Consider the following 11,750-nt stretch of genomic DNA (forward strand, 5'->3'; position numbering starts at 1 on the left):
TTTTTTTTTTTTTTTTCTGTAGAGATGGAGTCTCGCTCTGTCGCCCAGACTGGAGTATAATGGCATGATCTCGGCTCACTGCAACCTCCGCCTCCCGAGTTCAAGCAATTCTCCTGCCTCAGCCTCCTGAGTAGCTGGGACTACAGGCGCACGCCACCATGCCCGACTAATTTCTTTTGTATTTTAGTAGAGACAGGGTTTCACCATGTTGCCCAGGCTGGTCACGAACTCCTGAGCTTAGGCAATCCACCCGCCTTGGCCTCCCAAAGTGCTAGGATTACAGGCGTGAGCCACCATGCCTGGCCTTTTTGTATTTTTAGTAGAGACAGGGTTTCACCATGTTGCCCAGGCTGGTCACGAACTCCTGAGCTTAGGCAATCCACCCGCCTTGGCCTCCCAAAGTGCTAGGATTACAGGCGTGAGCCACCATGCCCGGTCTTAACCCACCACTCTTTACCAAACAGCAGCAGCAGCAGCAGCAGTGGCCACATCTGCAGAGCAGGCCTGGACCTTGTCCCCGGCTGGGTTTGGCCTCTGCCCTGTCGGCGGCGGAGATTTAACCTCTCCGGTGCCCCTCCCTACCACCCCCATAAGGCTCGTGTCACTGGGCAAAGGGGAAGCAGCCTGGAGTAGAGGAAGCTGCCCAGCAGGGCCTGACCTGAGACTTGGGATGGGCAGTCCTGGGGTGCACACTAGGGGCAGGCATCCTGCATACAGACTCGGCACTGGGGTCTCCAGATCCTCCTCCCAGGAGCTCGTCCTGGGTCCTGGGCCAGGGGAATTCTCAGAGTCCTGCTGTGCCTCCTGTCTCAGGTAAGAGGCAGAGAGGGCGGCCAGCTGAGACCAACAGTAATGATAATAATCCCACGTGCCCTCTCTTTACACCCCATGAAGTCCTGAGCACCTGTGGCTCTGAGCTCCTCACAGTGACACCCCAGACCAGTGCTCCTAGCCCACCCCCCTTTTTTTTGAGATGGAGTCTCGCCCTGTTTCCTGGGCTGGAGTGCAGTGACACGATCTCGGCTCACTGCAAGCTCCGCCTCCCAGGTTCACACCATTTTCCTGCCTCAGCCTCCTGAGTAGCTGGGATTACAGGCGCCCGCCACTGTTCCCAGCTAATTTTTTATATTTTTAGTAGAGATGGGGTTTCACCATTGTCTCGATCTCCTGACCTCATGATCTGCCCCACCTAGGCCTCCCAAAGTGCTGGGATTACAGGTGTGAGCCACCGCGCCCGGCCTCCTAGCCCCCTTTTACAGATGGGGAAGTCGAGGCTCAGAGACAAACTGACTTCCCAAGATCACAGTGAGTTGGAAGCAGAGTTGGGATTCAAATCAGGGTCCCTGTAACTCCGAGTCCCTAAATCATTTCTCTCAAAGGCCTTATAGGTCTTTTCTTCTGTCTTTGCCTCTCGGCTCTTCAGTGGAAGGGCCACGCTTGGAATGCCTGTTGCTTGAAATGCTTGGCACAGCCCAGGCACTTGGCTGAATTTCACAAATGGTGCTAAGTCAATACCCTTTATGGCCTGTCCCTGAGGATTCCTTGGGCCTCACCTCACCCTTCCCCTCAGTCTTGAAGTACTGTATGCCTGCGGTTCTACAGTGGGCAGGTCTATGCAAACCAGAAACTACGTGGGCTGAGAGGCCAAAGAAAGAGGCAGACAAATCTGGTTTCTCAGCAAGAAGCATTTTATAGAGGCATACGAACAGAAGCTATGTCTTGGGCGGTCATGAGACACGTAGGTCTCCACACTGTGACACCCAGAGTCAGGGCATGTATAGCATAGGGAAAGGACATATGTGCTTCAGAAGGGGTGTGTAGGACAATTGATCAGCATTGCCAGTGACAGTACCTAAAGTAGAAATCTTAGAGGCCTTTCTGGAACTGGGGTCAATCAGAAGCCAGCATGGCAGATTCGCCTCTGAAATGGAGCCGCAGGGCTGGGCGCGGTGGCTCAAGCCTGTAATCCCAGCACTTAGGGAGGCCGAGACCGGCGGATCACGAGGTCAGGAGATCGAGACCATCCTGGCTAACACGGTGAAACCCCGTCTCTACTAAAAAATACAAAAAACTAGCCCGGCGACGTGGCGGGCGCCTGTGGTCCCGGCTACTCGGGAGGCTGAGGCAGGAGAATGGCGTAAACCCAGGAGGCGGGGCTTGCAGTGAGCTGAGATCTGGCCACTGCACTCCAGCCTGAGCGGCAGAGCGAGACTCCGTCTCAAAAAAAAAAAAAAAAAGAAATGGAGCCGCTTTGGCCTCTGCGCCTGCACATGACATTCTCAACAATGTTGTGTGTTTGTTTTTTGAGGGGAAGTTCACATAACCTAAAATCAACCTTTTTTTTTTTGAGACAGAGTTTCGCTCTTGTTGCCCAGGCTGGAGTGCAGTGGTGCCATCTCGGCTCACTGCAACCTCTGCCTCCCCAGTTCAAGCGATTCTCCTGCCTCTGCCTCCGCCTCCCGAGTAGCAGGGACTATAGGTGCCCGCCACCAGACCCAGCTAATTTTTGTATTTTTGGTAGAGACACGGTTTCCCCATGTTGGCCAAGCTGGTCTCAAACTCCTGACCTCAAGTGATCCACCCGTGTTGGCCTCCCAAAGTGCTGGGATTACAGGCGTGAGCCACTACATCCGGCCAATCAACCATTTTTTATGTGTATAATTCAGGGGCATTCTGTATATCACATTTGCAAATGCTGTTCCTTTGTTCTAGAAAGTCCTTCCTGCCATTTCTGCCTGGAAGCTTCCTGTTGCACTTCAAGAGCCAGATAAATGCCCCTTCCTCTGGGATGTCTTTCTTTGGATCCCCAGCTTGGTCTAGCGCTCTCCCTGGGCCTCCTCAGCCCCTTGGTCACAGCTCTTCCACACTAGTGGTCTAGCGCTCTCCCTGGGCCTCCTCAGCCCCTTGGTCACAGCTCTTCCACACTAGTGGTCTAGCGCTCTCCCTGGGCCTCCTCAGCCCCTTGGTCACAGCTCTTCCACACTAGTGGTCTGACTTGGTCTCCCCAGCCAGATTCAAAGTCCCAGCATATGCAGCGGAGGGTGGGTGCACTGGGATCATGTACTAAATGCTTGTTGAGTGAATGTGTGAGTGGAGGTCTTTGGGGAGCACTCTGGAGGGCCCTGGGGCCTTGTGAGTGGGGCTGGGCCCTCGGGTTCCAGCCACAGGGAGGGCCTAGAGTCTGACATGGGGAGAGACAACTCGGATCCACCTCCTGCAGCATAACAGAATAACCCAGTCTGGGTCTGAGGCAGAGCCCGAGGTGGGATAGAGGGCTCCCAGTGTCCATCTTCAGCCTTTCCTCAACTTGCAGTGTGAGCCCAGGCCAGTCATTGCTGTATTCTGGGTCTCAAAATCTTCATTAATGAGAAGAGGGCATTGCCTGGACTATCTCACTCTCCTGTTAAGTCATTTGAAGGGCTGTGGGAATCCCTGGCCTCTCTAAACCATGACTCAGGGACTAGGCATGCCCCCCTTACCCCTGAAGCTCATGGGAGAAAGTGCTTGGAGTAGCTTCTTCTAGGAGTTAGTCAGCAGACAGAGCTGAGTTCCAATCCAAACTCTCCCTCTCACTGGCTGTGTGACCTTGGGCTGTTTGCTTAACCTCTCTGAGTCTCAGCTTCTGGGAAAATGAGGATCATAAGGTCCCTACTAGTAGGGCTCAGTAAATGTCAGCAATGGTCTCCACAGGGAAGATGATGACATGATTGGAGTCCAGTTTACTTGTAGACAGACAAGTTGAATTGCTGGCCAAATTCTGAAAAAAAATTGTAGGTCTTTAAAAATCATTCATTTTGGGGCCGGGCACAGTGACTCATGCCTGTAATCCTAGCACTTCAGGAGGCTGGGGCAGGAGGATCGTTTGAGCCTCCAGGAATTCAAGATCAGCCTGGGCAAATAGCGAGACCCTGACTCTAAGAAAAATACAATAAATAAATTAGCCAGGCGTGGTGGTGTAGGCCTGTGACCCCAGCTACTTGGGAGGCTGAGGCGGGAGGAGCACTTGAGCCAGGGTTCAAGGATGCAGTGAACTGATGGCGCCACTGTATTTCAGCCTTGGTGCCAGAGCAAGACCCCAGCTCTTACAAAACAAAAACAAACCCAGATCCATGAGTTCTGTTTCTTACATTGGATGTTGCTGAATATAAGCATCTCTGACGGTTCTAGGATGCTTGTTCCTGAGAGCTACATTTTCCCCCTCTGAGAAATAGTGAAGTGGGTGACATGCCTTTTTTGTTTTTGAGAACTGCTACGAAGAAAAAACATGAAGCATGGCAAAGAGATAGCGAGGGATGGGGGGCATATAGGGTTATGGTAGACAAGCAATTCTCCTTTCACGAGAAGACATTGGAGCAAAGCCCAGAAAGAAGTGAAGGGTTGAGTCATGCACGAATCTGGGGGTGCGCACATGCAGGCAAAGAGCACAGTCAGTGCAAAGGCCCTGCGTGGAGGGAGGGGCAGTCTGGAGCCTGCCTGCACTGAGACAACTGTGCACCTCTTCCCAACTCCGCATTCGGCGTGTCATGCTGGTAGCTTGCAATCAGCCACGGAAGGAATATTTAAACCAACGAAATTGGCCAGTGCTACAATCAGGGCTTTACTATTTTATATTTTATTTTTTCTCAGAAAATGGGATGTGCCACTTTACCAGCACATCACTGGGGGTAGGAGATGAGGTCAGAGAACTTGCCAGGCCCAGATCACCCAGGGCCTGAGTGGCTGGAGGTGAAGTGACTTGGGTTTTTACAGGATCCCTCTGTGTGGATATGGGGGGAAAGCTGAGAGGCCGAGGAGCAGGCAGATGTGGTCATCCAGGTAGTTTTGCCAGACTTAGAAAAGAAAAATACAGGATGCATGCACTACTTGGGACATACCTAGCTAAAGAATTACTTGTTGTTTATCTGAAATTCCAATTGAAAACACTGGGTATCCTGTGTTTTAGCTAGCGATCCAGGTGGCAGGTGGGAGAAGATGGAGATTCATGATTTTGCTTCTGGAAGACTCGCTGTGTGATTCCACCCACCCCGGGGCCGTTCCCTCCTCCTGGGATGTTCAGAGCAGGATTCCTACCTTGTGCCCTGCCAAACATGGCTCACACCCCAACTCACCCTGGACCACACCTGCCCCTCGGTCATTTCCTATAGGCTCTTCCTGCAGATTGAGAGAGGAAACTGGGCAGGGAGCACATCACTGATGGGTGAAATGATGATCTCACAGGAAACCAGACAAGCTAGAGTTGTCACCACACCCTGGACTCAGAGAACTTGGGCACTTCACTGACAGCCACCTCCCATCTCCCTTTCATTCTTCATGGGCAGGGCCTTGCAAGCCTTGGTTTTGGATTTTATTCCGCGAGATGGGGCAGCTGCAGCAGGAACACGATTTGATTTGCTTTTTGAAAGACTGCTCTGGTTACTGTGCAGAGTGACTTCTCAGGGTGCCCGAGGGGAGATGTCTAGGACAACCGGGTGTTGGATCTGGAGCTCAGGGAGAACAACCCGCAGAGGAGAGGGCCCCGGGCTGAGCCTGGAGATGCCACCATTCCAGAGAAGAGCAGAGGGCCAGGAGGAGGGGCGTGTGGCCGTGTGGTTGACATCTTGATGACATGTGCTGTGTGTGTCCCTCACAGACGTGGGATCTTTCTGGCAGGCAAACACAGGCCCTGGGGAGTGTTCTGGGATGGGTGATGTCAGCCTCAGTGTGTTTGTTCAGCTGCTGGGCTCTCTTGGGACCACCGAGGACTGCAGCACCAATGGTGGAACTCCAGGCATGGTGACAGGATGTGACCAGGTTCCCCCACCCAGGTCTGTGGTCAGCCTGGCTGTGCTGAATGGTGGAAGCAGGGGTGAGGCCCCGAGAGGTGTCTGGAGCCATCTGGCCGTGAGGTCAGCCACCCAGCCAGGCCTCTGGAAGCCATGGGCAGCCACTTCCCAGATGCGGCTTCCTGCCCTTTCCTTCACCCAAACCACACTCAATTCATAGGCTAGCCTAGGGGGCAGTCCCTTTCCCAAGGGGAGGGCCACATGCAAATGCCACACTGGGCTGAGCCAAGGCAAGGATCAATGCTGGAGGCCTGGATCCTCCACGTCCTCTGGGCAGGTCAGTTACAACAAAGCCCATCCTGCCCATCAAGCCCCACTGCTTTCCACTGCTTTGGTGCCTTCACCTCTCTGGGTGAACTCTGCTCACCCTGAGTCCCTGCATGTAAGGCACTTTCAGGCAGCAACCACCCCCTCCGATTTTCCTGATACAGGGAGAGGAAGGCACGTGGCCCTGGCCACTCTGTGTGCTGAGGCAGAGCGAACAGGCAGCAGCACTGGAGGGAGGGAGGAGTGTGTGTGTGTCTGTGCATCCTGTGTATGGATTTGTCTTTGAGTGTGCAAGTCCCCGTGTGTGTGCCTAGGGGTGTATGTCCCAGTAGCTTGTGCGTACCTGTGCCCTGGGTATGTGCTTGTGCAAATCTCTGTGCGTGTTTGTGCAGATCTTTGCGTGTCAATGTAAACGTGTACCTAAGAGTGTTGTCTCTGTGTGAATGTGCGTGTACAGGTGCCTGCAACCAGCCATGATTTAGATCAACATCCCACTTTCAGCCTTGGGGAGATTCCTTCCTGCACGACAGGGGAACAGATCACTACTCCATCTTGCAGAAGTGAGACTGAGGCTCAGAGAGGGATGAGGCTTGCCTAAGGTCACCAGCCGATGGGATGACAATTCAGTCCTCACCTCTATGGTGGCTTCTAAGGGCTCATGGGAGTTCTTGGTCCCAAACTCTCCTCTCCAACCTGTCCCATTGGTGCCTGCAATACCCCTGTTGGGAAGTGACAGTGTGTTCTTGGCAGATTCATCTGTTAAACTGGCCTTCCTTCATGAGACAGGGACAATCCATCCTTTCCAAGACTGTCCTAGCAGGTAAGATGACACCTGGAGCAGGAGGCTCTGCCAAGGAAGGCAGGGAAGGGGAAAGGGTGGGGGTCTTACAGAAAGACAACTGCCTGCCCTTGAGAGTGTGGGCTGTGGCAGAGGCTGCCGCAGACTTGGGTGTGGGCTGTGGTTTCACCACTCAGGCTTCCTCCTGGATGCCCCAGCCACGCACTGGGTGACTGAACTGGATTACTCGTGGCTGCTGGCACTAATCAGAGAGCTGAGTATGTGTCAAGAAGGAAAACCTGGTGCAGGGAGTCCTACAGACAGAGGCCCCTCCCACAGCTGAGCCTATTTTGTCACCTGTAACCAGGGACAATGATGCATCACCTGAGTCCCCCTTGGAGCAAGATGAAGGTAGAAATGCTCACACACTGAAGATGCTGCTGGAACACCGCAGGGGCTGGGCGGAGCGGGGGCAGCATTAACAAGGGCAGCTGCTGCAGCGCAGGTGAAGGGCCAGACCCTGTGTCAGGTGCCCCTGCAGATAAAATTCCTCAAGTCCACAAAACAATGCAACCAGGTGAGTCTGAACATCTCCACTTCACAGATGAGGAACTTCGGGTCAGGGCTGCCAGTCTTGGCTACCTCCATGGCCTTGGGGCCCTACATGGTCTCACCCCTGCCTAACTTTCTAGTCTCCATGTCTCCGTGTGACCCCCTCCCTCCTGCCACTTCCCTCTGGCCTTCTCGTGGCCCTCAGATGTGCCACACTCTCACCTGCATCACCTTTGTGTCCTTTGCCCCCACGGTCCCTCTGCTGCCACATGCTCGTCCATTAGGTCCCGACTTAAATGTCATTTCCAGGACCCCTTCCCGACTTCCTGTGCTGGGCAAAGGGCCCATTCTTAGCTCCCCAGGGCTGGTCCTCCATCTCAGTGCCTGTCACAGATTTCCCTCATCAGAGAAGGCTGGGACTTGTGCTCATGACTCTGATCCCAGCACACAGCACAGACAAGAAAGGATGCTGGATTCAAACCCAGGTGTTTCTGAAACCAAAGTGCGGCTCTGTAAAACTTAGGAGCAAGGGACTGGAAGGGAGGCAGTAACATCAGCAGAGCAGCACTCCACTTGGACAATCCAACTGCACTCCTCAAAGTTTTGTTTTTGTTTGTTTTGAAATGGAGTCTCCCTCTGTGGCCCAGGCTGGCCTGCAGTGGCGCAATCTCGGCTTATTGCAAGCTCCGCCTCCTGGATTCACACTATTCTCCTGCCTCAGCCTCCCGAGTAGCTGGGACTACAGGCGCTCACCACCACGCCTGGCTAATTTTTTTTTTGTTTGTTTTTTTGTATTTTTAGTAGAGACAGGGTTTCACCGTGTTAGCCAGGATGGTCTCGATCTCCTGACCTTGTGATCTGCTTGCCTCGGCCTCCCAAAGTGTTGGGATTACAGGCGTGAGCCACCGCGCCTGGGCACGCTCCTCAAAGTTTTTAACCACACCTGCTCTTGTGGCAGAGGGGCACAAACAGTCGGGCACATCTGTTATTTCTGCTGACCCACATCCATCCACCTTCCCGAAAGCTCAGGTTTCCTGTGGGGAAATGGCCCTCATCCACACTTGGTCTGAGGAGTTTGGCTGAGCCAGATTCCCTGCCACACTTCCAGAGGTGGACAGGTGATTTGGGTCTGGCCAATCAGCATACCCCTCTCCCCCACGCTGAACCTGTCCAATGGGAGGCTACCCTGGAATCCGTGCTGGGACTGACAAAAAGGGAGGCCCACTGCCGTGATGGACCTCCCTGAACGAGGGTAAGGTTCTGGGGCTCAGGAAGGTCTCCAGGGCCTGGATTAGAGATAATTACCACATCACAGATGACTAAAACAGCCTCAAAGCACATCAGCACCCCCCAACCTGTTCTGCTTCCTCATCTTGGTGACATCTCCACTGTCTACTAGAAATGGACACCATCACATGTCCCGCATTTACCTCTTTTTAAACTTTTTTTTTCAGACAGAGTCTCTCTCTGTCACCCAGGCTGGAGTGCAGTGGCATGATCTCGGCTCACTGCAATCTCCACCTCCTGGGTTCAAGCAATTCTCCTGCTTCAGCCTCCTGAGTAGCTGGGATTACAGGCGCCTGCCAACACGCCTGACTAATTTTTGTATTTTGTACTTTTAGTAGAGATAGGGTTTCACCGTGTTGGTCAAGCTGGTCTTGAAGTCCTGACCTCAGGTGATCCACCTGCCTCAGACTCCCAAAGTGCTGGGATTGAGCCACTGCGCCCAGCCTAATTTTTGCATTTTTAGTAGAGGCGGGGTTTCATCATGTTGGCCAGGCTGGTCTCGAACTCTTGACCTCAGGTGATCCACCAGCCTCAGCCTCCCAAGGTGCTGGGATTACAGGCGTGAGTCACCGCACCCAATCCCACATCTGTTTTTTAATCAAGGCATGCTCTGCCTTCAAGTACACCCTCCATGATGTCTGCCAGAAAAACCTTTCAGGAAGGCAGCTCTGAAGGGCATTTGCCTACTCAAAAATCCTAGGTAGACATTTAGATTAGTTCAGAGGCTTTCGGTAACCTAAACCAGAAATCTTGAACTCAAATGCCCACCGTGGCCACGCAGGAAACGTGAGCCAAGTGAGTGGAGTATCTGTATATAACACGAGATTGTCTTTGTTCCCACAAAGAGATATACTTGGTCTTTCTTTTCCTGAAACACATGTCATCTCAGCCTCTTTTGTTTTCCTGCTTTTAATAAGATGCAGAAAACAGTTGTGAAAGCACAATGCTAAGTGGCATCTGACCCTCGGCCTGTGCTGGGGAGGCTGTTAGGGAGTGGCAGGGACTGTGGTGAATTAGAGCACATGATCTTTCAACGGTGGGGTCACAGCTCGATGGCTATGCAGAAATGCTGACCTGATTTTCCAAAAGAAAGCAAAAATCAGGATTCTTATGGCATATCCCCCCATTTTTGACAGGCAAATAATTCCAAGCTTTTAAAAAGCACCGTGTGAGTCATTCTCTCATACCACTGGTGGGTGTCTAAATCAGTATAATCTCTAAGGATAGAAATTTGACATTAGCTACTAAAATTGTAAGAACAATACTCTTTAACTTGACACTCCCACTTCTGGTATTCTTCCTGCACATATACTTGCTGTGTGCAAAATGATGTGTTCAAGAAAGTTTACTGCTGCATTGTTTGCAATAGTGAAAAAACTGAACTAATCTAAATGTCTATCTAGAGCGTCCTGGTTAAATAGATTACATTTGTAAAGGAATATTATGCAGCTATAGAAATGAGTGTTTTTTTTTTTTTAGATATGACAATAGCACAAGTGACAAAAGACAAAACATAACTGGACTTCATCAAAATTAAAAACTTTTGTGGAACAGAGGACGTTATCAAGTGATAGACATAGAAAGTGAAAAGACAACCTGAGAAATGGAAGTAAATATCTGTAAATCATGGTAAGTAAATATCTATAAATCATCTAATAAGATAATATCTGTATCTGTAAATCATCTGATAAGGGACTTTTATTTAGAATATATAAAGAACTCTGACAACTCAACAATAAAAAGGCAAATAACCCAATTAAAAATGGACAAAGGGCTGAGTGCGGTGGCTCATGCCTATAATCCCAGCACTTTGGGAGGCTGATGTGGGCGGATCACTTGAGTTCAGGACTTCAAGACTAGCCTGGCCAATGTAGTGAGACCCTGTCTCTGCTAAAAATACAAAAATTAGCTGGGTGCAATGATGTGCACCTGTAGTCCTAGTTATTTGGGAGGCTGAGGCAGGAGAATCACTTGAGCTTGGGAGGCGGAGGTTGTAGTGAGCCAAGATCCTGCCACTGCACTCCAGCCTGGGCTGGAGTGAAACCCTGTCTCAAAAAGAAAAAAGAAAAAAAAAAAAAAGGCAAAGGATTTGAATAGATATTGAACAGAATTTCCCCAAAGGAGACAAATGGCCAATAAACCGTGAAAACATCCTTAGTCATTAGAGAAATGCAAATCAAAACTACAATGACCTATCACTTCACACCCACTAGGATGGCTATAATTTAAAAATACTAGTAATAATAAGACTGGCTACTATGGCTCATGCCTGTAATCCCAGAACTTTGGGAGGCTGAGGCAGATGGATCACTTGAGGTCAGGAGTTTGAGACCAGCCTGTTCAACATGGTCAAATCTCATCTCTATTAAAAATACAAAAATTAGCCGGGCATGATGGTGGGGACCTGTAATCCTAACTACTCGGGAAGCTGAGGCAGAAGAATTGGTTGAACCTGGGAGGCAGAGGTTGTAGTGAGCCGAGATCGCGCCACTGCACTCCAGCCTGGGCGACAGAGTGAGACTCAGTATCAAAAAAAGAAAGGACGTGTTGGTGAGGATGTGGAGAAATCAGAATTCTTAAATATTGCTGATGGGTTTGTAAAATAGTGCAACTGCTGGAGAACACAGCTTGGCACTTTCTCAAGAAGTTTATAATTTACTATGTGACCCAGCAATCCAACTCCCAAGAGAAATGAAAACATGTCCACAAAAAAATCTGTACACAAATGTTCTCAGAAGCATTATTCATAATAGCCAAAAAGTAGAAACAACCCAAATGTTCATAAACTGATGGACAAACAAAATGTTATATCTAAACAATGCAATATATTTGGCCATAAAAATTAGTGCTAATATGACAACATGAACTTTATGCTAAGTGAAATAAGTCAAACACAAAAGTCAAACACAGTGTGTGATTCCATTAGTACAGAGTGTCCACAATGGGCAAGTCCATAGAGACAGAAAGTAGTTCAGTGGTTGCAAGGGCTCAGGTGAAAGAGGAATGAGGAGTGACTGTTAATGGGTATAAACCAAAAATAAAAT

Source organism: Colobus angolensis, unplaced genomic scaffold (assembly GCF_000951035.1).
Source record: "Colobus angolensis palliatus isolate OR3802 unplaced genomic scaffold, Cang.pa_1.0 Scaffold392, whole genome shotgun sequence".
NCBI classification, from domain to species: domain Eukaryota; kingdom Metazoa; phylum Chordata; class Mammalia; order Primates; family Cercopithecidae; genus Colobus; species Colobus angolensis.